This window comes from Elephas maximus, chromosome 13 (genome assembly GCF_024166365.1).
Source record: "Elephas maximus indicus isolate mEleMax1 chromosome 13, mEleMax1 primary haplotype, whole genome shotgun sequence".
Taxonomy (NCBI): Eukaryota; Metazoa; Chordata; class Mammalia; order Proboscidea; family Elephantidae; genus Elephas; species Elephas maximus.
The window spans coordinates 65112969-65136388 of NC_064831.1; the positions used below are offsets into that span (position 1 = coordinate 65112969).

The 23420-nt window shown below is 42.4% G+C and overlaps 1 protein-coding gene across 3 annotated transcripts in view; it reads left to right on the top strand.

Moving 5' to 3' along the window:
- The window catches only part of PPCDC (phosphopantothenoylcysteine decarboxylase), an 83757-nt gene that overhangs the window by 38476 nt on the left and 21861 nt on the right, over positions 1-23420 (top strand). Inside the window, exon 7 of one of the 3 annotated variants that reach the window (XR_007519891.1) lies at positions 20376-23090. The exons of the other annotated variants lie outside the window; for them this stretch is intronic. The gene's annotated coding sequence lies outside the window, so the exon portion shown is untranslated. Of the gene's footprint in view, positions 1-20375; positions 23091-23420 lie in introns of those variants that run through there. 3 annotated transcript variants of the gene reach the window in all.

Here is a 23420-nt window from a genome sequence, read left to right on the forward strand (position 1 = left end):
TTTCTGGTTCTACTCAAGTGACCTGCCATCCCTGGGATGTTGTGCGTAGGCCTGGAGGCAGACATTCTCAGCAGAAGGCTCAGGCATGTGGAACTTCGTGTATGGACGCCGTTCCCAGAGGGCACTGGCTGTAGCTGTAGCGTGGGGCTTGGTGAGCTCCCATCCTAGGCCCAGAGACACTTGGTTTGAGTGTGCCCACCACTGCAAGCTCAGACAGTTAAAAGAATAGGGACAAGCTGGGCTCAAGAGAGCCTTTGAAGTTAGGTGCCTGGTACAGAATGCTCTGAGGGAGGCTAGAATGCACAGATTCTAGCTTGGAGGTCAAGACCTCTCCCACTGGCTGCCCCCACCTGGGAGATCCTGTCCCTTGCCTTGCCTTTGTTCATGGCTCAGCCTGGGTGATAGTACTCCCAAGGGAACAGAGCCTCAACCTGGCTTGGACGGCAATATAAGGGCAGCAGGTAGGAGTTGGAGGGAGGTAGGGAGGCAGGGCAGTGTGGGTGTGTGGTACATAGAGTCCAACACCTGTCCTGGAAAACTGTGTCTCCAGGCTATTGGAGGACTTGAAAATGTTCTGTTTGCTCTAAGACATAACCCTCTAGCTTCTTGAGAAGCAAATAGGGACCCTTTTTGGGGGGGGGGGCCAGATGCCAATTATCATGGGGGTTCTTCCCTTTGGATGTGCCCTGAGTTTCTCAGACCATATTATTCCTGTCTCTTCTCATCTCTTTGATTATAGTAAGTACAGTTCTCATACCAGGCAACTGGGTGAATCTTTACTTTTACATTATATCTGTTATCTCAGAACCCAGGTCCACCTGACACCAAAATACGTCTTGTTAGTCACTCAGCTTAAGGCACTACGGTGGCAAAGTCTTATTGTCAATGATGGCCTCTCCCTCCATGATAGGTAGAAGCATGACTGTGAGCACATGAAGCTAAAATAGGGAAGGAAAGGGAGAAGGAAGAGAAGTGCACATCAGTAATGGTCAATGCAGATGACAAGCATGGACTCAGGTATTTAGATCAACTTCTGAAAGCAGAAGATGGGGATTTTAACATCCCCAAGCGTCTACTCTGTGCCAACCACTTGTCCAGGTGTGGTCTTCAAGGTTGTGTTATTGTCCTCATTTTACTAAGAAGGAAACTTACACTCAGGAGATTTATTTAATCAGGGTCACAAAGCAGGAAGATGCAGAGCTGGGTTTTGAGCTAAGTGTGTCTGACTCAAAGGCTGGATCTCTTTCTCCTCCATGAAAAGTGTCAGGGATTGAATTATGACCCCCCCCCCAAAAATGTGTGTATCTGTTGGGCTGGGCCATGATTCCTGGTATTGTGTATTTTCCTATATGTTGTAAATCCTTCCTCTATGATGTTAATGAGGGAGGATGGGCAGCAGTTGTGTCAATCTACAAGACTGGCTTGTGTCTTGAGGCAATCTCTTGAGCTATAAAAAAAAAGAATCGAGCAGAGAGACATACCACCAAGTAAGCAGTGCCAGGAGCGGAGCGTGTTCTTTGGACCTGGAGTTCCTGTGCAAAGAAGCTCCTGGTCCGGGGAAGGATTGATGAGAAGGCCGACAGAGAGAGAAAGCCTTCCCCTGCAGCTGACACCCTGAAATTGGACTTTTAGCCTACTTTACTGTGAGGAAATAAATTTCTCTTTGTTAAAGCCATCCACTTGTGGTATTTCTGTACAGCAGCACTAGATGACTAAGACAAAGAGTATTCTTCAAGTGCCAGGAGCACAACAGAAAAAAAAAAGGACCTCAGAGGAAACAAAGATGATGCAAGGAGCAGAAGAAAGCGTCAAAGAAACTGTGATTGTCAGTCTCAGAGTTTGGAAGAGTTATTGCATTCATGAAACAAGATGCCATAAAAAGGACAACAGTCGGAAAACAAGTAAGAACTCCTGGAAATTAAAAGCGTGATAACAAGATGGTATAAAGATAAAGTAAAAGAAACCTTCCAGAAAGTTAAACAGAAAAACGTGGAGATGGATAATAGGATTAAAAAGATAAGAAAATTAGAAGATCAATCTGAGACTCCACATCTGACTGATTGAATTTCCTGAGAGAACAGAGACAAAAGTTTGGAAAAGGTTATTAAAATAACACAATAAATTTTTTCATAACTGAAAGACAAAAGTATCTAATTAAAAGTCCATTGAGTGCCCAGTACAAGTGAATGAACACAAAACAAAGCAAAACCTTCCACCAAGGATCATAAATGTAAAATGTTAGAATAGAATTGAAGAGAAGATTCTAGGTGGATGACTTCTGGAACAGTGGTGTAAGGAGATCTGAAGACTCTTTCCCCAGCAAAACGACCATAACTGGTGAAAATTATTTTAAGAACTCAATGATTTAAAACCTTTGGAAATTGTCCAAAGGGCATACAGAAAATGAAGAGAGATTCATTCAAGAAAATCTACTAAATCTCAGAATAGTGCGAGTCTATCGCATTTGAGCTATGACCTCCACCTTCTCTTTTCTCTGCTAGCTCAGCGTGGCAGAAGCTCCCAACTCCACGTTAAGAAAAGTGTTTTCTCTCCTCCATGACTCTTGGTCAAGGGCTACAGTACTTCTCCAGGAGGGGCAGGCCACCAGCATTTCTCACCGTCCACCCCCAGCTGTGTTGCAGAAGTTCTATTTTAGACAAGACAGGCTGAGAGGCCTGGAGCTCTCTTTCTCCACCCAGCCCCAACTCATATGGTGCAAGTTCTTCCCCAGATGCAGTAGGCTGAGACTATTGGGGCCCTAATTGATATTGCCCTAGTTTGATCTTAGGGCAAAAGTTCCCCACTGAGACTTCTAAGTCAATTGGCGTAATAAAATCTGTTATGATAACATTCTGCATCCCACTTAGAAGTGTGGCATCTGGGGTCTTAAATGCTAACAAGCGACCATCTAAGATGCATCAATTGGTCTCAATCCATCTGGATCAAAGGAGAATGAAGAACACCAAGGTCACACGGTAACTATGAGCCCGAGACAGAAAGGGCCACATGAACTAGAGACTTACATCATCCTGAGACCAGAAGAACTAGATGGTGCCCGGCCACAACTGATGACTGCCTTGCCAGGGAACACAACAGAGAACTCCCAAGGGAGCAGGAGAACAGTGGGATGCAGACCCCAAATTCTCATAAAAAGAATAGACTTAACAGTCTGACTGAGACTAGAAGAATCCCGGCAGTCATGGTCCCCAAACCTTCTGTTGGCCCAGGACAGGAACCATTCCCGAAGACTACTCATCAGACATGGAAGGGACTGGACAATGGGCTGGAGAGAGATGCTGATGAAGAGTGAGCTACTTGTATCAGGTGGACACTTGAGACTGTATTTGCATCTCCTGTCTGGAGGGGAGATAGGAGGGTAGAGAGGGTTAGAAACTGGCAAAAGGGTCATGAAAGGAGAGACTGGAAGAAGGGAGCAGGCTGACTCATTAGGGGGAGAGTAAATGGGAGTATGTAGTAAGGTGTATGTAAGCTTACATGTGGCAGACTGACTTGATTTGTAAACTTTCACTTAAAGCACAATAAAAATTAAAAAAAAAAAAAAGTTCCCCACTAGGAGAGGCCAGTTGAGAAGACTAGAAGCTACTGCCCCCACCCAACACTCTTGTAAGGGAGAGGTGTCACTCTGAGTGAAGCAGGCTCCCCAGAGCTTCAGAGACGTGGCACAGAGGTTTTGTCAAGGGAGAAGACAGGCCGTTAGAACAGACAGCTCTAAAGCTCTCCCCAAAGGAAATGACTTTATTTGAAATAGTGTATGGGGAAATTTAAGTCTAAGAATGCTCTCAAAAACAATGGAATATTTAATGGAACAATTATGAGAAGACTGGTGGTTCCATGAAAGCAACACGCTAAACTAGCTAGAAGCTTAGCAGAGAAAACCAGAGAAAGAGACAGCAAATAAGAACCCTGCTGAGTTGGAAGAAACCTCAAAGGCTGGCCTCAAAGACTCTCCTGAAAAGGGACTGGAATTTAATTGGATCAGTGTGGTACGGTGAATTACTTAACATGGCCCTTCTAGCCATAGTCTTTGTAACTCCCACCAAGTGACTGGGTGAGGACTATGCACATGAGATGCTTGTAGCCCACCAAATGGATTGAATAGCTTACTAATTATGTGAATAAGGTGCATGGCACTCTTGTGGAGCTGGAACCATGCAAATATGGTGTATGGAACCCTAACAATGGGATTGGCTGGTTTTGCCATCCTGCGAGGCTTAAAAGAGCAGTCAATCCCAGAGCAGAGGGGTACCTACTACCACCAAGAAAGAAGAGCTAGGAGTGGAGCATGTCCATTGCACCTAGGATTCCTGTGCTGAGACCTTCTAGATCAAGGAGACAGAGACAGAGCTGTAACACTGGAGACAGCAAGAGGTGGCAGAGAAATGGCGGCAGCAGAGGCAGCCGAACCAGGACACTGGCAGGAGATGACACGATGGATTTCCATGGAGCAAGGCGGTCACACTGGGTGTGCCGATCCATGGAGCAAGAGAGCTGAGTGCCTTCAGGCAGGAGGCTTCCGGGTGCAGTGGGATGCCTGTGGGCACTTGGTGGCAGAGCTAGGCTCACTGACCCATGGAGTGAGAGAGCTGAATACCTTACTAGCAGTGTGGGGTGCCTCCGCGCACTTACCAGCAGAGCTGAAAGAACTTTGTAACACTTACTTTATTTTTTTACCCGAGTAGGGCAGAGGCTGAGGGGCCAGAGAGAGATGTGCCTGCAGGCACAGCTGAAAAGAAGCTGTCCTGATCGAAGAACTATTCTGAGTGTTCCTGAACCTGAATTATAACCTGTTGCTTCCCTAAGAAGAAACCTCAAAGTCTGACCCATAAGCATAAGTATTGTCTGTGAGTTTGTGTGGCCATTGCAACAAATTTTCAAACTCAGCAGAGAAGTAGAGAGTGTTATGGGAGGGATGGTTGATGTCAGAACTGGTAAAAAGGTTGGAGGATGGAGGCATGTCTGACCTCGACCGCATAGGAATCAGCCTTGGGCTGTTGGTCTTGATCCTCCTTCCTCCTTGTGAAGTTAGAGGAGGTCAGATGCCCCTGCCATGTCATTTTTACGATCAGACTGTGGAGCAACTTATGCCCGGGACACTCTTGAAAACAATAGAACAATCAATTGGCAATTAGTGGAGGCTAAGACCTGAAAGTGAAGAGGACTTGCTGAAAAAGAAGAAAACTTGAAGCACTTACTAATGAAGATCAAAGACCCCAGCCTTCAGTATGGATTGCCCCTCAACATAAAGAAAACAAAAACCCTCACAACTGGACCAATAAGCAACATCATGATAAGCGGAGAAAAGATTGAAATTGTCAAGGATTTCATTTTACTTGGATCCACAATCAACATGCATGGAAGCAGCAGTCCAGAAGTCAAAAGATGCGTTGCATTGGGCAAATCTGCTGCAAAGGACCTCTTTAAGTGTTGAAGAGCAAAGATGTCACCTTGAAGACTAAGGTGCGCCTGACCCAAGCCATGGTATTTACAATCGCATCATATGCATGTGAAAGCTGGACAATGAATAAGGAAGACCCAAGAAGAATTGACACCTTTGAACTGAGGTGTTGGTGAAGAATACTGAATATACCATGGACTGCTAAAGAACGAACAGATCTGTCTTGGAAGAAGCACAACCAGAATGTACCTTAGAAGCAAGGATGGTGAGACTGCGTCTTACATATTTTGGGCATGTTGTCAGGAGGGATCAGTCTCTGGAGTAGGACATCATGCTTGGTAAAGTACATGGTCAGAGGAAAAGAGGAAGACCCTCAACGAGATAGATTGATACAGTGACTGCAACAATGGGCTCAAGCATAACAATGATTGTAAGGATGGCGCAGGACCGGGCAGTGTTTCATTCTATTGTGCATAGGGTTGCTATGAGCTGGGACCGACTCAATGGCACCTAACAACACCAACAACAAGAGCTGGCTGTGATACCAACAGACAGGTAACAGAGATCAGGGAAATAGATAAAAAGAGCCCTGCTAAAACCACTGCCATCCCAGGATAACAGCGCACTGTCTAAGGCTATGCCTTATTAGGAGTGACAGCAGAGACTGCACACTGGAAGCGAAATATCCTGCACTAAAATAGACCATCCAAGTCACTAAATAAATAAAGAAGCAAACAACAACAGCAAGAAGCTATGGCAATGGGGAGCTTAGAATGCTCCACAGCTGCTACAATATATTATCTAAAATTAAAAAGAGAAAAAAATTACATGCAAAGAAATAGGAAAGTGTGACCCATACCCAGGGGAAAAAAGCAGGCAACAGAGCTGCCTTTGAGAGGGCCCAGATGTCAAACTTAGCCAACAAAGCCTTCAAAGTCATGTTATAAATATGTTCAAAGAACCAAAGGAGAGATGGGGCCAAGATGGGAGAGTAGTCATATGCTTCCTGTGGTCCCTTTTACAACAAAGACCTGAAAAAAGAAGTGAATCGACTATATATGACAACCTAGGAGCCCTGAACATCAAAGACAAAATTGAGGAATCGGACTGAGTGGTAGGGGGTGGGAGAGACGGTTCAGAAGCAGTGAGGAGTTACCAGAACTGACCTGGCTGGCACCGGCACCCTACAGGCTGGATCGGGTGGTGTGTGTGGGGTGAGGGAAGGAGTGGCACTCGGGACACGTTTTCCACATCGGGAGAGAATAAGCGGCACAGAGTCTGCTCAAACCTCCAGAGCCAGTGAGAAGCAGCGCTAAGTCGGTGAAAGATAAGTACAGCTGTCTAACCTACCACAAAGATCAACCCCCCCCCCAACTTTGGGAAGTAACTCTCTCCCATTTACTTTCCCCCTCCCTACTCTGCTCCAGGTCCCAGTCTGGCTTAAGTGATTGTTACCCCTGGGCTGAAGTAGGTCTCCTTGCACATGCCCTGAGCCATTCTCCCAGCTTTGGAGAGGGAACAAATGAACAAAGAGGAAAAAATAATCTGCCAGCTCCCTTAAGCCAGGAACTCAGGGCAAGCACAGCCCTTTTGCCTAGGCACAGGCATAAGGGGTCCACAAACTTTGAATGCCTTTCACCCCTGCATAGACCTGTGTGGGCTCATTTCAACAGCATAGACCCTCATTAACAGAGTACAATGGCTATCTATATACATGAAGCCTGCTTTCAACTGCATTGGCTATAAGGGGGAATGGCAGATTCATGACATTTGACACCACCCTGCCTATTAAGCAGGGTCCTTACCTACCTACCTACATCAGGTGCCTGAGGACTGGTGGCTCCACCCACTTCACCTAACCACCTGCAAGATGGGTCTAAGAATAAGTGGTGCCTCTCAGTCCTTCCAGCCAACAGCACTGGGTGCCCGTAATCCAACTGCAAAACCCACCCACCTACTCGCTCTAGGGAACAGGAACACACCTTCCACCCAGATACTCAGGGGCAGCTGTCAAACCCCTGCCTTGCTCAGCACATGACCCCCTACTGCAGCCAGATCCCTGTACCTGCTCCATGTACCCTTACCCATCTAGGACTGTGGGTGGGAGCCTGCACCACACACTTGGTGACCAAGGACCTGGACACCTGAGCTGAACCCACACAAGAAAAGTAAGTGGACTCCCAGGCTCACACACCCAGTAACAGCTCTAACCACGTGGTGAGAGGACGTGAGAACTTCCAAGGTACCAATAATCAAACAGCAAAACTGTCTCTCAAATATGATGGCAAAGTTAGGGTATTTCCAGATAAACAGAAGTTAAGGGGATTTTTAAAAACTAAATCAAAACAACAAGAGATCTTAAAGGGAGTCCTCCGGTTAGAAAATCAATAACATCAGATAACAGCCCAAGACTAGAACACAGGACAGAACAATCAGATATCAACCCAGATAGGGAAGTCATAAAAATAAATCAAAGCTAAAACGCTGAAAATAGAGAAACAGAGATGTCAATATGTAAAAGATGACAGCATCAAATCAAAAAAGAGGGACTAAATAATGTAGTCATAGATCCTTCATATGGAGAGGAAGCCAAGGCGATATAAAGAAATAAAAGATTGGTTTGAACTTAGAAAAATAGAGGTAAATGTTAAGGTAACCACAATGGAAACTAAAAATCCTACAAGTCAAAATAAAAAACATGAAAACTCAGCAAGTACAAAATCAACAATTGAAAAAAGATGAAACGAAAATATATAAAGGAAAGCAACTCAGCACAGAAAATTAAGTGAAACAAACTGCCAACACAAAAAAATACATCAGAATGACAGCACTAAACTCATACATATCAATAATTATGCTGAATGTAAATGGACTAAAACCAATAAAAACACAAAGATTCATCTATGTGCTGCCTACAAGAGACACACTTCAGACTTAAAGACACAGACTAAAACTCAAAGGATAGAAAAAATCAAGCAAACAACAATCAAAAAACAGCAGGAGTGGCAATATTAATCTCTGACAAAATAGACTTTAAAACAAAATCCACTACAAGGAATAAGGAAGGACACTATAATAATGATTAAAGGGTCAATACACCAGGAGGACATAACCATAATAAACATTTACACACTCAACAACAGGGGTCCAAAATACATAAGGAACCAAAGAAAATCATGCTTAAAGAAGTAAGCAAAGGAATTATGACAATGTCTGATAAAAAATCAATAAAGAGATAAAAATTATTTTAAAAAAGAACCGAATGAAATGAAAATTTCATTAGAGGGGTTCAACAGTAGATTTGAGTTGGCAGAAGAAAGAATCAGCAAACTTGAAGATAGATTGGTAGGGATTATGCAATCTGAAACACAGAGGAAAAAGAATGAAAAATAAATGAATCTTAGAGAAATATGGGACACCATTAAGTACACCAACATATTTGTCTTAGTTATTTCAACCTGCTGTAACAGAAATACCACAAATGGCTGGCTTTAACAAACAAATTTATTTTCTCAGTTTAGGAGGTGAGAAGTCTGAATTCAGAGTGCTGGCTGTAGTGGAAGGCTTTCACTCTCTGTTGGCTATGGAGGAAAGTCCTTGACTCTTTTAGTGTCTGCTCCTGGGCAGTCTTCATGTGGTTTGGCATCTCTCTTTCCCCAACTCTGCTTGCCTGCTTGCTTGCTTTAATCTGTTTTATATCTCAAAAGAGATTGACTCAGGATATACCATACACTAATCCCACCTCATTAACATAACAAAGACAGCCCATCCTCAAACGAGATTATAATCACAGGCATGGAGGTTAGGTTTTACAACACATATTTCTGGGGGGCACAATTCACTCCATGACATTCTAGCCCTCGGCCCCCAAAATTCGTGTTCTTGCTACGTTCAAAATACATTCACCCCATCACATCATCCCAGAAGTCTTAAGTCAACTCCAAGTCCAAAATTTCATCTCCTGAGTCATCTAAATCAAATATGAGTGAGACGTTAGGCATATTCCATCCTGGGGCAAACTCCCTCTTCATCTGTGAACCTGTGAAATCTAGAATACAAGTTATCTGTTTCCAAAGTACAATGGTGAACAGGCACAAACTAGATATTTCCATTACAAATGGGAGAAATTGGAGGAAAGAAGGGTTAATGAGCAGCAAGCAAGTCTAAAACCCAGCATAACAGTTTACATTAGCTCTCAAGGCTTGAAAATAATCCTCTGTTCTTCGGGACTCTCTAGGCAATGGCCCAGCCCTCCAGACTCTGGGTGTTGGCCATGGTCTCTGGATTCTGGGTGGAAGCCCCTTGGCCCTGGACTTTAGCTCTGCCTTCCAGGCCCACTGGGATGGGCACTCTGCTCCCTTGGCTTTGGTCCGCCACATTCTTCTAGTCCATCTTAGTGGTGACCCCACCCCTTCTGCCCCTTGGACGTGGCAGCCACACTCCTAAGTTTTGGGTGGTGGCCCTATCCCCTTGAGATACCTTAATGCCAGCCCCACACTCTGGAACTGAGTTGGCAAAGATCCAACTCTGAAACCTAGGAGACTGTGGGCCCACCCTTTGAGATCCAGGACACCAGGCCCCCCCCCCCCTTTGAAACGAAGAAGGCCCAGCTTCCTTTGCTCCTTCCAACAGTTCTGCTGATCTCCAAGCTGCTCCAGGGATGTTTTTTTTCTTTTCTTGAAAGACAACAGATGTAGCTCCTTTGGCCTATTTCCTGCCTGTGGAATTCCAAGAGGCAGGCAGCATTCTCTCCTTTGGGTCTTTCTCTGTTCCCTTTAGTCTAAACTGATGGGTTTTCTGCTATGGTAGTTGGTTAGATCCATCAGTTACAGGCTTAATCTCTTTAACAAAAGGTTGTGTAGCTACATCCTTGGTGAGAATTCTAGGACAGATGTTTTTCCCAATCTTAAGATATGTTTTCATTTTGCACAGTTCATTTTTAAGTCCATCTCTTTCCTCTTGCATTTTACTATAAGCAGCAAGGAAAAACGACACGGCTCGTTGAAGATCTTGCTTAGAAATCTCATCAGCGAGATATCCAAGTTCATCACTTACAAGTTCTTTCCACTAAACATTTGAACATAATTCAGACAAGTTCTTTGCCAGAAAATGTTAGAATTAATAAACAAGGTAAGGAAGGTTTCAGGGTACAAGATCAATATACAAAAATTAACTGTATTTCTGTACACTTGCATTGAGTAATCCTAAAATTATATTAAGAAAATTCTATTTACAATAACATCAAAAGAATAAAATCTTAGTGATAAATTTTTAAATAGAAGTACAAGACTTATATTCTGAAAACTCAAACATTGTTGAAAGAAATTAAAAGACCTAAATAAATAGAAAGACATCCCGTGTTTATACATCAGAACACTTAATATTGTTAAAATAGAAGTACTTCTGAAACAAATCTATATATTCAGTGCAATCCTTATCAAAACTGCAGCTGAATTCTTTGCATGACTTGACAAGCTGATCCTAAAATTCATATGGAAATTTAAGGAATCCAGAATAGCCAAAACAAACTTGAAAAAGAAGAACAAAGTTGGAGGACTCATACTTCTTGATTTCAAAACTTACTACAAAGCTAAAATAATCAAGACTGTGTGCTACTGGCATAAGGATAAACATATAGATCAATGAATAGAATTGAGAGCGCAGAAATAAACTCATACATCTATGGTCAATTGATTTTCAACAAGGGTGTCAAAACAATGAGGGAAAGAAATAGCCTTTCAAAAACTGGTGCTGAGACTACTAAGTCCACATGCAAAGAAATTAAGTTGGACCCTGCAATGGGGTGGATTGCTTCTGTGTGGCTTTTCTTGACATGATCTTGCAGCTCCCACCAAATGATTAATGGGACTATGCAAATAAGGTGCTTGTGGCCCACCAGGGGGATTGGACAGCTTGCTAATAATGCAAACAAGATGCATGGCACCCTTGTGGGTGTGGGACCATGCAAACAAGGTGTATGGAACTCTAATGAGGGGATTGGTCAGTTTTGCCATCCTGCTAGGCTTCAAATGAACCATCCAAGAGGCAGAAAGAAGGGACCTCACTACTACCGAGAAAGAAGAGCCAGGAGTAGAGCACGTAATTTGACCCCGAGCTGAGAACCTCCTAGACCCAAGAGACAGAGAGAACTGTAACACCAGGGGCAGCACAAGATGGTGAGAAGCACTGGCAGAGAAACAACATCAGAACCAGGAGACCAGCTTGAGATGACAAGGTGAGCTCCCCGGTCCACGAAGTAAGGCAGCTACAGTGGGTGTGCCGACCCATGGACCAAGAGAGTGGAGAGCTTTTGGGCAGGAAGCTTTCTGGTGGAGTGGGGTGCCTCCAGACACTTAATTGTAACACTTGCATGAGCAGGGCAGAGGCCAGGCCAAGGGGCCGAGAGAGAGAGAGAGAGGTCTGCTTGCTAGCATGGCTGAGAAGCTGTTCTGACTGAAGAACTGTATTTTGAATTTTAACCTGTTGCTTCTCTAATAAACACCATAATCATGAGTATTGTCTGTGAGTTCTGTGTGGCAATTGCAACAAATTATCGAACCCCATGGAGAAGTAAAGTGTGCTGTGGGAGGAATGGTTGGTGTCAGAATTAGTAAAAAGGTTAGATGGTGAAGGCATGTTTGACCCCAACTTCATTGGAATCAGCCATAGACTGATGATCTTGATTATAGAAATTCAAGCTGGTTTCAGAAGAAGATGTTGAACAAGGGATATAGCATTGCTGAAGTCAGATGGATCTTGGCTGAAAGCAGAGAAAACCAGAAAGATGTTTACCTCTATTTTATTGACTATGCAAAGGTATTTAACTGTGTGGATCATAACAAATTATGGATGACATTGGGAAAAATGGGAATTCCAGAACAATTAATTGTACTCACGCGGAACCTGTACAGAAACCAATGAGGCAGTTGTTTGAACAGAACAAGGGGATACTGAATGGTTTAAAATCAGGAAAAGTGTGTGTCAGGATTATATCCTTTCAATCTGTATGCTGAGCAAATAATCTGAGAAGCTGGACTATATGAGGAAGAACAAGGTATCAGGATCGAAGGAAGATTCATTAACAACCTGCAGTATGCAGATGACACAACTTTGCTTGCTGAAAGCAGAGGTTTTGAAGCATTTACTGATGAAGATCAAAGTCTACAGCCTTCAGTATGGGTTATACCTCAACATAAATTAAAAAATCCTCACAACTGGACCAATAAACAACATCGTGATAAACGGAGAAAATATTGAAGTTGTCAAGGATTTCATTTTACTTGGATCTACAATCAACACCCATGGAAGCAGCAGTCAAGAAATGCAACAATGTATTGCATTGAGTGAATCTGCTCCAAAAGACCTCTTTTACATGTTAAAAAGCAAAGATGTCACTTTGAGGACTAAGGTGTGCCTGACCAAAGCCATGGTATTTTCAGTTGCCTTACATGCATGTGAAAGCTGGACAATGAATAAGGAAGACTGAAGGAGAATTAATGCCTTTGAATTACGATGTTGGTGAAGAATATTGAATATACCATGGACTGTCGGAAGAATTGTTGTACTACAAAGTTTAGTAAAGCAAAAAGAAAATTTTACTCAGCATATATTCAAAAAGGCAAAAGTGGGAAGAGGACAAGCATGTTGCCAGAGCTAATGTCTGCCCAAATCCAAGGACATACTATAGAACAGACAAAAGTGGAAAGACAGACAAGCATGCTGCTACAGCCGTGTCAGCCCAAGTCCAAGGAATATTACAGAAGAGGCAAGAGTGAGAAAACGGACAAGTGTGCTGCCACAGCCATGTTTGAGTCCTAGGAATGTTACAGAATCACCAGTATATATATCAACATTACAAAGGGGCAAAATCATTAAAAGCTTCACCTTTTCACAGATTGGCTGGAAACTAATCCTACGTTTTGAATCGTCTTTCTTAACAATAATTGATACCAGCTTCAGTAATGACAGTCAGGAGGGTCTTCATTGGTCCAGCAAATTTTCTATTCACTAAACGCTAATACAAAATGATAAGAGTGGAAAGTCTTTTGTGTTCTCTTTGAATGGTTCATGTGAAATGTTCCCTAAAAGATATTTTCCAAGATTATCCTAACTATTGTCTTTATACCTCAGGGCCCAGTTGATGTCTCCTTGTGAGTCCTGATGAGCCCAGCTTCAGCTGGGTCACATCCTTTATGGTCAAGGACATGGAATAATGATTCCAATATTATTTTTTAGGTCAAAATGAACAAAACTGTCTTGGAAGTACAGCGAGAATGTTTCTCAGAAGTATTGTAGGGTAAAGACATCACAAAGTTTAATAAAGCAAAAATAAAGCTTTATTTGGCATATATTCAAAAAGGCAAAAGTGAGAAGTGGACAGGAATGCTGCTAGAGCTAATGTCTGCCCAAATCCAAGAATTACAGAATAAGCAAGAGTGGGAAAACGGCTAAGTATGCTGCCACAGCCATGTCTGCCCTAGCCTAAGCAGGTATTACAGAATAGGCAAGAATGGGAAAACGGACAACCATGGTGCCAGAGCCATGTCTGCTCAAGTTCGAGGAGTGTTACAGAATAGGCAAGAATGGGAAAAAGGACAAGCATGCTGCCACAGCCATATCTGCCCCAATCCAAGGAACTATTACAAAATGATCAGCACATATTAACATTACAAAATGGACAAAACCATTGAAAGCTTCACCTTTTCACAGATTGGCTAGAAACTGATCCTATGTTTTAAGTCGTCTTTCTTAACAATCATTGGTACAGGTTTCAGTAAGAGTCAAGAGGGAGAGTCTTCACTGGTCCAGCAAATTTTCTATTGACTAAATGCTAATAGAAAAAGGTAAGAGTGGAAAGTATTTTGTGTTCTGTTTGATTGGCTTATGTGAAAGGTTTCCTAAAAGATATTTTCCAAGATTATCCTAGCTATTGTCTTTTCAGGGCCCAGTTGATGAGTCCTTGTGAGTTCTTGTGAGCCCTTGTGAGCTCAGCTCCAGCTGGGTCACATTCTCTATGTTCAAGGACAGGGAATAATGATTCCAATATTATTTTCTAAATCAGAAGCAAAGATGGTGAGACTTTGTCTCATGTAATTTGGACAAGTTACGAGGAGGGACGAGTCACTGGAGAAGGACATCATGCTTGGTAAAGTAGAGGTGAGACAAATCGGGTTAACTGTGCTGGCGGAACAAAAGAGGTGTAAAAAGATTACCATCTAGAAGTTGGGTGAACAGGAACCCCCCTGTCAACATGAAATAAGATTGAAACAACCCATGAATTACTATCTCCTTCTTAGTGTTTTTCTAGTCCCCTCCTCCTTTACAGGCTCTGCATGCGCAAAACAAAGTGTGACCACTGTTTAACTTTCCTTAGCCCTCTGAAGATGTTGATGTAGTGCCGAAGATCAAGTGTGCTTGCGCTATATCCCATAATAAATGATGCCAAGGGCTACCAAGAGGACTCCATCTTGAATATCAATGGGTTGCATCTTAGATTCCAGATGCGTGCGCAACTTAATTAGCATACACTGCCATTCTGAGAAGTACCTGCCCCTTGAAAGAAGCCCACTAAATATTCATTACTCTGTTGTCTCCACTGAACCCATATAAGCCCTAGCCTTGCTTCCCTTTTCCAGTCAGTCTTTTGGAGAGGCTTAGATCCTCGCTGACTCCTTTTGCTTGACTCAAGCAAAATAAAGCTTGCTGAAGATAAAGTTTGTCTTTTGCGTGTATTCTTACTCAAGAAAAGACAAGGACCCTTTGTGTCAGATTGGCAATTGGTAACAGAGGGTCATTGACGAACAGGAAGACCCTCAATGAAATGGACTGGCACAGTAGCTACAACAATGGACTCAAACATAGCAGCAGTCCCGAAGATGGTGCAGGACTGGGCAGTGTTTCATTCTGTTGTCCATAGGGTCTCTGTGAGTCAGATCCAACTGTATAGCACCTAACAACATCTCATACCAGGTGCAAAAGTTAACTCAGAATGGATCAGAGACCTAAAACTATAAAACTCTTAGGAGAAAATATAAGAGTAAATCTTTATGACCTTGAATCGAGCAAAGCCTTCTTAGATAACACCAAAAATACAAGAAACAAAAGAAGTAATAGATAAATTGGACTTCATCAAAATTAGAAGCCTTTTTGCTTCAATGAACACTATCAAGAACATTAAAAAACAACCCACAGAATGAGAGAAAGCACTTGTAAATCACATATTTGATAAGGTATTTGTAAAATATATAAAGAACTCTTAATAGTAAAAAGACAAATAACCCAATTAAAAAATGGTCAAAGTATCTGAACAAATATTTTTCCAAAGAAGATATACAAATATCCAATAAACACGGAAAAGATGCTCAACATCATCAGCCATTAAGAAAATGCAAATTAAAACCACAATAGTGTGGTTGTTTACAGTCTCTTTGCTACTCAGCTGGCAGCTCTTTGAAAGCTGAGCGTGGAGTGTCTCAGGATGTGTGCTCTGAGAAGCAGACTCTGACTCTTAAGTTTAGGGTGCAGAATGTTTCTGAGGGAGAATTCTTGAGATCTATGCCAGTAGAAGGGAGTGAAAGGAAACAGAAGGGGAAGAGGGAGAAGTAGAGCAATGCAGGCCCAACCCTAGCCTCAGTTGTCTCATTGGGAGTTCTGGAGCAGGAATGGCCCATGGCAGCCCTGCACTGGGCTGAAATATCTGGGCCTCTATGCCACCAAGTGGATTAGCCCTTGGATATAGACCACCAAGAGAAGGGCATGACCTTGGGCAAGGCAAGTCACTGCAGCTGAGGCAGTCCCTGGAGGGGCTGAGAGGGAAGGTTGAGTGCCCACAGCACTCCCCGAAGCAGAGTAACAAGTCCTCCCTTAAGGGGAGATCTGGGCTTATGTCTACTGTACTGGGTTTTAATGGGCTTTTGAGGAATGCTTGTTGAATGAATGAATGAATAGAATAGAATAAATTACCTTGAAGAAGCCCCTAAAACATTTTTTTCTTTTTATATTTTTATTGTGCTTTAAGTGAAAGTTTACGAATCAAGTCAGTCTCTCATACAAAACCTTATATACACCTTGCTGTATACTCCTAGTTGCCCTCCCCCTAATGAGACAGCACATTCCTTCTCTCCACCCTGTGTTTCTGTGTCCATTGAGCCAGCTTCTGTCTCCCTTGGCCGTCACATCTCCCCTCCAGACAGGAGCTGCACCTGTAGTCTCATGTGTCTACTTGATCCAAGGAGCCCACTGCTCACCCGTGTCATTTTCTGTCTTATGGTCCAGTCCAATCCCTGCCTAAAGAGTTGGCTTTGGGAATGGTTCCTGTCTTGGTCTAACAGAAGGTCTGGGTCACCTCCAGGGTCCCTCTAGTCTCAGTCAGACCATTAAGTCGGGTGTTTTTATGAGAATTTGGAGTCTGCATCCCACTGCTCTTCTGCTCCTTCAGGGATTCTCTGTTGTGCTCCCTTTCAGGGCAGTCATCAGTTGTAGCCGGGCACCATCTGGTTCTTCTGGTCTCAGGCTGATGCAGTCTCTGATTTATGTGGCCCATTCTGACTCTTGTGTCTTCAGTGTTTTTCATTCTTCTTTGCTCCATGTGGGTTGAGCCCAATTGTTGCATCTTAGATGGCTGCTTGCTAGCGGCCCCTAAAACGTATTGACCTCACTCTCCCCATCTATTAAATGGTGCTGCGGAAGGCAAAGCTTGTAAACATCAGGTTCATGGAGCCTCCTCAGTTCTCCTTCAGTTGACTCTCTGAGGTTGGGGTTAGGGCACTGGGGGTGGGGCGGGGACCTGAGGGTAGGTGGGGTGGGCTTGGCAGTTCGTGGCTGCTGCTTTGAGGGGAAACCGCAGCCACCTCTTGCTCAGGGCTGTCAGTGACGCCCAGGGAGGGGAAGTTTGTATGCTGGGTGGGCCATGGTCACTGAGTCACCACCCAGAGGAAAACCACAGCTATGGGTGCCCTATAACCCAGGCAAGGGGGGCAGGTAGGCTGGGTTGAGAGATAGCACTCAGGAGGGGGGATTTGACAGCCTCCTCACCTCAAGGTCCAGCCCTCTCCCATCCCACGGGGCAGTGCCTACTGTATATCACAGAAAATGCTGGCTCAGTCACAAATTTTTGTGCAACAGCTGGGAAGCCCTGAATAAGGAACCACTCTTCTCTGGCTTTTCTCCTCCCTCTGCCCCCAGTGAAATGGGGACAATTTGAGTTTGAGAAAATCCATCTATGATATCATCTGAAGACTCATAGTTTGTAACTTTGCTCATAAACCAAAAAAAAAAAAAAACAAACCCAGTGCCGTCGAGTCAATTCCGACTCATAGCGACCCTATAGGACAGAGTAGAACTGCCCCCATAGAGTTTCCAGGGAGCGCCTGGCGGACTCAAACTGCCAACCCTTTGGTTAGCAGCCGTAGCACTTAACCACTATGCCACCAGGGTTTGACTTTGCTTATATGATCAATTTAAGCATCATCAGCAGAGTCTAGAGTTCTGCTGTTTCATTTTATTCATCCACTGTTTCCTCTAATAACCACGAATTGTCTTCTTCTGTCAGTTTTCTTCTCTTTGCCATTATCAGAAGAATATGAAAAACATCTGAATTTTCAACTGTGTGCAGTGAAAGCTAAAAAAAAAAAAAAAAATTACAGGCACAGGGATAATGTCTCCAGACTTCTTTTATGCCTTCTTGGAAAGTACTCTAATGCTTTGGACAAAGCAATAAGAAAACCAAAGGATGGTGTAATCGTGATGATTCATCTCACTATTGCATCATCCTTCTAGGTGATTCCATCATTTCTTATTTTTTAGTCTTTTTTTTTTTCTCTTAGCATGGCTGGGAGTAATTGAAGAGTAATGATGAAATCACTGGAAGAAGTACAGCCAGAGTCATGGAAAAAGTATAGCCAGAATGTTCTTTAGATGTGAGGATAGAGAGACTTTGTCTCACTTACTTTGGATATGTTATCAGGAGGGACCAGTCCCTGGAGCAGGGCATCAAGCTTGGTAAATTACAAGGTCAGTGAAAAAGAAGAAGCCCCTCAACGAGACAGGTTGACATAGTGGCTGCAACAGTGGACTCAAACGTGGCAATGATTGTGGGGATGCCACAGGACCAGGTGGTGTTTTGTTTTGTTGTGCACGGGGTCACTATGAGTCGGAGCTGACTCGACAGCACCTAACAACACAAGAACAAATGATGTGCTGCTATGACAGAAGTAAGTGGGTGGCTTTAGCAAACAGAAATTTGTTCTCTCACGGTTTAGGAGGCTACAAGTCTGAATTTAGGGCGACAGCTCTAGGGGAAGGTCCTTGTCTCTTCTGAGCTTCTGCTCCTGGGCGATCTTCATGTGGCTTGGCATCTCTCTTCCTCCTTCTCTATTTGCCTCGCTTGCTTGTTTAATCTCTTTTATATCTCAAAAGAGACTGACTCAAGATTCACTCTAATCTTGCCTAATTAACATAATGAACACAACCCGTTCACAAATGGGATTATAACCACAGGCACAGGTTAGGATTTAAACAACACATATCTTTGGGGGACGCAATTCTATCCATAACAATTATGAAATAGCAAAATGTTTCAACATATAGGAAAAATAAGATCACTAAGATTCCATAACGCATTTTAGTTTATAAAAGTGGATGCATATGGTAGTTGCGAGACTAAATGAGCTTTATTCTATTAAAAAACAATAATAATAAATAAAATTTCTCTTTGGTTTTTGGGAGATCTCTATGAAAGAATCCCATTGCCGTTGAGTTGATTCTGGCTTGTAGCGACACTTATGGACAGAATAAAACTGCCCTATTTTCTTTTTTTATGGGGTTTCCAAGGTTAAAAAAAAAAAAATTTAATCTTTACGGAAGCAGACTGTCACATTTTTCTCCCGTAGAGCAGCTTGTGGGTTTGAACTTCCGTCAACCTTTCGGTTAGCAGCTGAGCACTTAAGCACTGTGCCACCAGGGCTTCTCTATGAAAGAATAAAAGTCATATCGATTCTTACCAATAAGTAGAACTGCTCCGAACAGAAATTCAAAAATTTAAATTGAGTCTAATGGACCCTGAGGATATATCAAGAATTAAAATGTAATTCCCCAAGGAGGGCGTAGCTGAAGATCCATCTCTCCCCCAACCCAAATGGGGAGGAATAACTAGAGACTGTGAAACTGACGTAAAACGAGACCCAATGCAAATGACAAATGACATGCAAAAAAGATGCAAATAAACATAAGTGCAGACATCACTGAGGGTCCTGGTGTTCCTCGTAGGCAGGGGATACTGGCTCCTTCTGAGTGAAGAGTGGTCCCGAGAGAGATGCCCTATTCTCCCAGGGTCTCTCCCATAGCCCCTGTTGTTAACAGATGGCCCACCCAGGCCCAAAGGCTATTCTTCCTTCCTTGCTCCCTCTCCCACCACCTACAGAGGCTCCTTTTGCCCACTGGAGACCTGAGGCTCGGCACTGCAGGACCTTCTCTCTGCCTGACCACTCTGCTATCCCTGCTGCAGGCAAGGGACCTTCTGGCTATTCACCTTGGTAGAACCATCCCAACTTCTCAAATCCCTACAGGAAGAACTTCTGATTCCAGCCATGACAGAGTCATTGGTTTTGGACTTAATCTTCCATGGTAAACCAGTTACTGTCGAGTCAAATCCAACTCATGGTGACCTCTCACATATCAGAGTAAAATTGTGCTCAATAGGATTTTCAATGGCTGATTTTTCAAATGGCTTTTCTTCTGATGTGCCTCTAGGTGGACTCAAACCTTCAACTTTTTGGTTAGCAACTGAGTGTGTTAACCATTTGTACCACCTCGGGACTCCCCTTCTATAGTGAACAAGCATAAATGCTGGACAAAATATTGATTCTTACAAATAGTCCCTTACTTATAATGTATTTGAGTTACGAGAAACTAATAACCATCCTTTTTTTTTTTTTTTTTTTTTTGTATATCTTATCATTAGTACGTTTTCCTGGAAGGAAGTTACAGGAAAATGCATGCAGAAGATATGGAAAAAATTGCTGAGTTATGTGAACATGCTTCAGGCATTTGATCAGGATAATATGATGGAAGACATGGGTGGAAAAATTGGCCACATGTCAAGAACACTGAATTGAGAACTTGATATTGCTGATGGTCACAAAGAAGAGGAATTGACAGATCAGGACTTAATGGATGTTGGAGAAGAAAGAAATAATGAGGAGGGAGAAGGAGAGAAGTTGTCAAAAAAAATTTTTACAGTGAAAAGATTAGCTGGAGTTTTTTTCTAAACTAAATCAGGGGCTTCTGTTGCTAGAAAACATGGACCCAGATGCTGATCAATTTGCTAATGTCAACAGGCAAATTCGGGAAGCAGTGAGATGTTACAGTGAAATATATGAAGAAAAAAAGCAAATGACCGTACAAACGACTGTCATTAATTTTCTGACTACAAATGCCGTCCTCATTCCCAGGGATAATCCAGATGATCCAGAACCTTCCGCAAATGGAGTTATTACCACAACTGACAAAATGCCAGTGTCATCCAGCTCTTCTTCATTCCTTGGAGTAAATTTTTATGATTTGTGTATTTTTTTTAATGTGTGTATGCATGTATCAAAATATATCTGTAAGTTTATATGTAACATTTCCAACCCTCAAAGACAAATAAAGATTGGATTTATAAAGATACTGATAATAAAAGGCAATAATAATGAAAACTAAAAGAAAAAATGAGGTATTCGACTTACGTCAGAAACAATTTACAACGGAGTCTTGGGAACGGAGCCCCGTCCTAAGTCAGGAACTACCCATACAGCCATTTTCAGGCATTGGACAGCAACCAGTGTAGGGCTATGAACATCAGGAGAAGGAACACACTTGAGGAGAAACCCACATTTACTTCAACTTTGTTCCTGAGGCCATTTTCCAAACTGAGATGTGGAGCTGAATCAAGAAGCGAGTGACAGTCTCACTGGGCCAAGGAAATAGACATCTGCAATTGGCCTTGGAGGGCAGGACACAAAAATCTGTGTAAAAATTCCCCTTGGGCTCTTGGCTGACTCCTAACCTGAGCATGTTCAGAGTGAGACTCCAGGAGGCCCAGCAGAGAACAGTCATTAAGAAACTGGAGAGCTGGGCAGAGATTTCAAAGGCCACACAGTGCTGAAGAGACTTTGGAATTCGGGTCCAGGCAGAGCGGAGAGATCTTGGTGAACAGCTCAAGCCTTCAGGCAGGACTTCAGAAAGGCCACACCCTAGGAGTAAAGACTATACTCTAGGAGAAAGGGCAAAACTGAAATGACCCATCCTAACAAAGCTGAAACCCAAGTGTCTACAGATAAAGGTGATCCGCTGGTAATTTAAATGTGTACCAGAACAAAATCTAACACTCTTTAGAGGAAGAGAATATGATTCAGAGACTCTAGAATATATTACCTAATAACAATAAATTACTAAATAGTGAAGAGCAGGAAAAAGTGACAATGAAAAAAATAGATACAATAGAAGCGGACTCAGACATGCTGAGATATTGGATTTATCAAAAACAAGGATGTAAAAATAAGTAAGATTTATGTGTTAAAGATAGTAGAGCTAAAGAAGGCTAAAACAGGTGAAAAGACTGAGTATTTAAATAGAAAATTTGAATCTATAAAAATGAGTAAATTTGGCATTCTAGAATGCAAAATACGATATCTGAAATTAGGAACTCACTGGATGGATTTAACAGAAAGTTGGATACAGCAGAAGACAGGATTAGTGAATTTAAAGACCAGTCAATAGGAACTATCCAAATAGAAGCATGAAGTGAAAAGGAATAGAAAAAAAAAAGAACCCCAAAGTAAGCATAAAAGACACACGGGACACGCTAAAAAGGTCTAACCTATGTTTGGAATCTTACGTGTTGAGAAGAGAGATACTAGAACAAGAACAATATTTGAAGAAATAGTGGCTTAGAATTTGCCGTATATGAAGGAAGTTATCAAACCGCAGATTCAGTATTAATGAGCTGCAAGAGGATAAGTGTAAGGAAAAATGTACCTGGGCACGTTGTAGTTAAATTGCTGAAGATTAAAGACAGAAAATCTGAAAGCCGCCATTAAAGAGAGAGAGAACTAATGATATAGTTGATGGCTGAATAGGGAAGCCAAAAGACAACGAAATCGCATCTTTAAAATGCTAAAAGAAAAAAAAAAAAAACACAACAAGCCCACCATCTGGAATTCTGTGCCCAGCAAAAAATTCTTCAGAAATGAAGGCAAGATAAGTATGGTTTCAGAGAGACAAAAGCTGCTGAAAGAATTTGATTTGTCATTGGTACTTCTGCATTACAAGAAATATTTAAGGGAGTTCTTTAGTTTGAAGGAAAATTATCCCTGATGGAATTGCAGGAAGAAATGAAGAGCACAGGAAAGGGTAAAAATGTATATGATTATAAATGAATATTGATTATTTAAAACAATAATGTCTCACAGGATTTCTAACATGTATAAAAATAAAATACATGACAACTATGCACCAAAGATGGGAGGGAACTAAATGGAGTTAAACTGTTGGAAGGTTCTTGCATGGTTTAAATTTTATATTTTACATTTCTACAGGCAATGTGTGAGGATTCAGATTTCCCCATCTCCTCACCAACACTTGTTATCGTCCGTCTTTTTTATTATGCCATCCTAGCGGGGTATTTCATTATGGTTTTGATTTGCATTTCCCTAATGACTAATGCTGTTGAACATCTTTCACGTGCTTATTGGCCACCTGTGTTTCCTCTTTGGATTAATGTCTATTCAAATTCCTTGCCCTTTTTTTTTTTTAATGAGCAATTTGTCTTTTTATTTTTCAGTTGCAATAATTCTTTATATATTCTGGATGTTGTTTTTGTTGTTAGCTACTGTAGAGTTGGCCCCCAGCTCATAGCAACCCCATAAACAATGGGATCCAGCCATTGTGATCCATACAGCTTTCACTGGCTGATTTTTTAGAAATAGATTGCCAGACCTTTCTTCCTAGTCCCTTATCAGATACA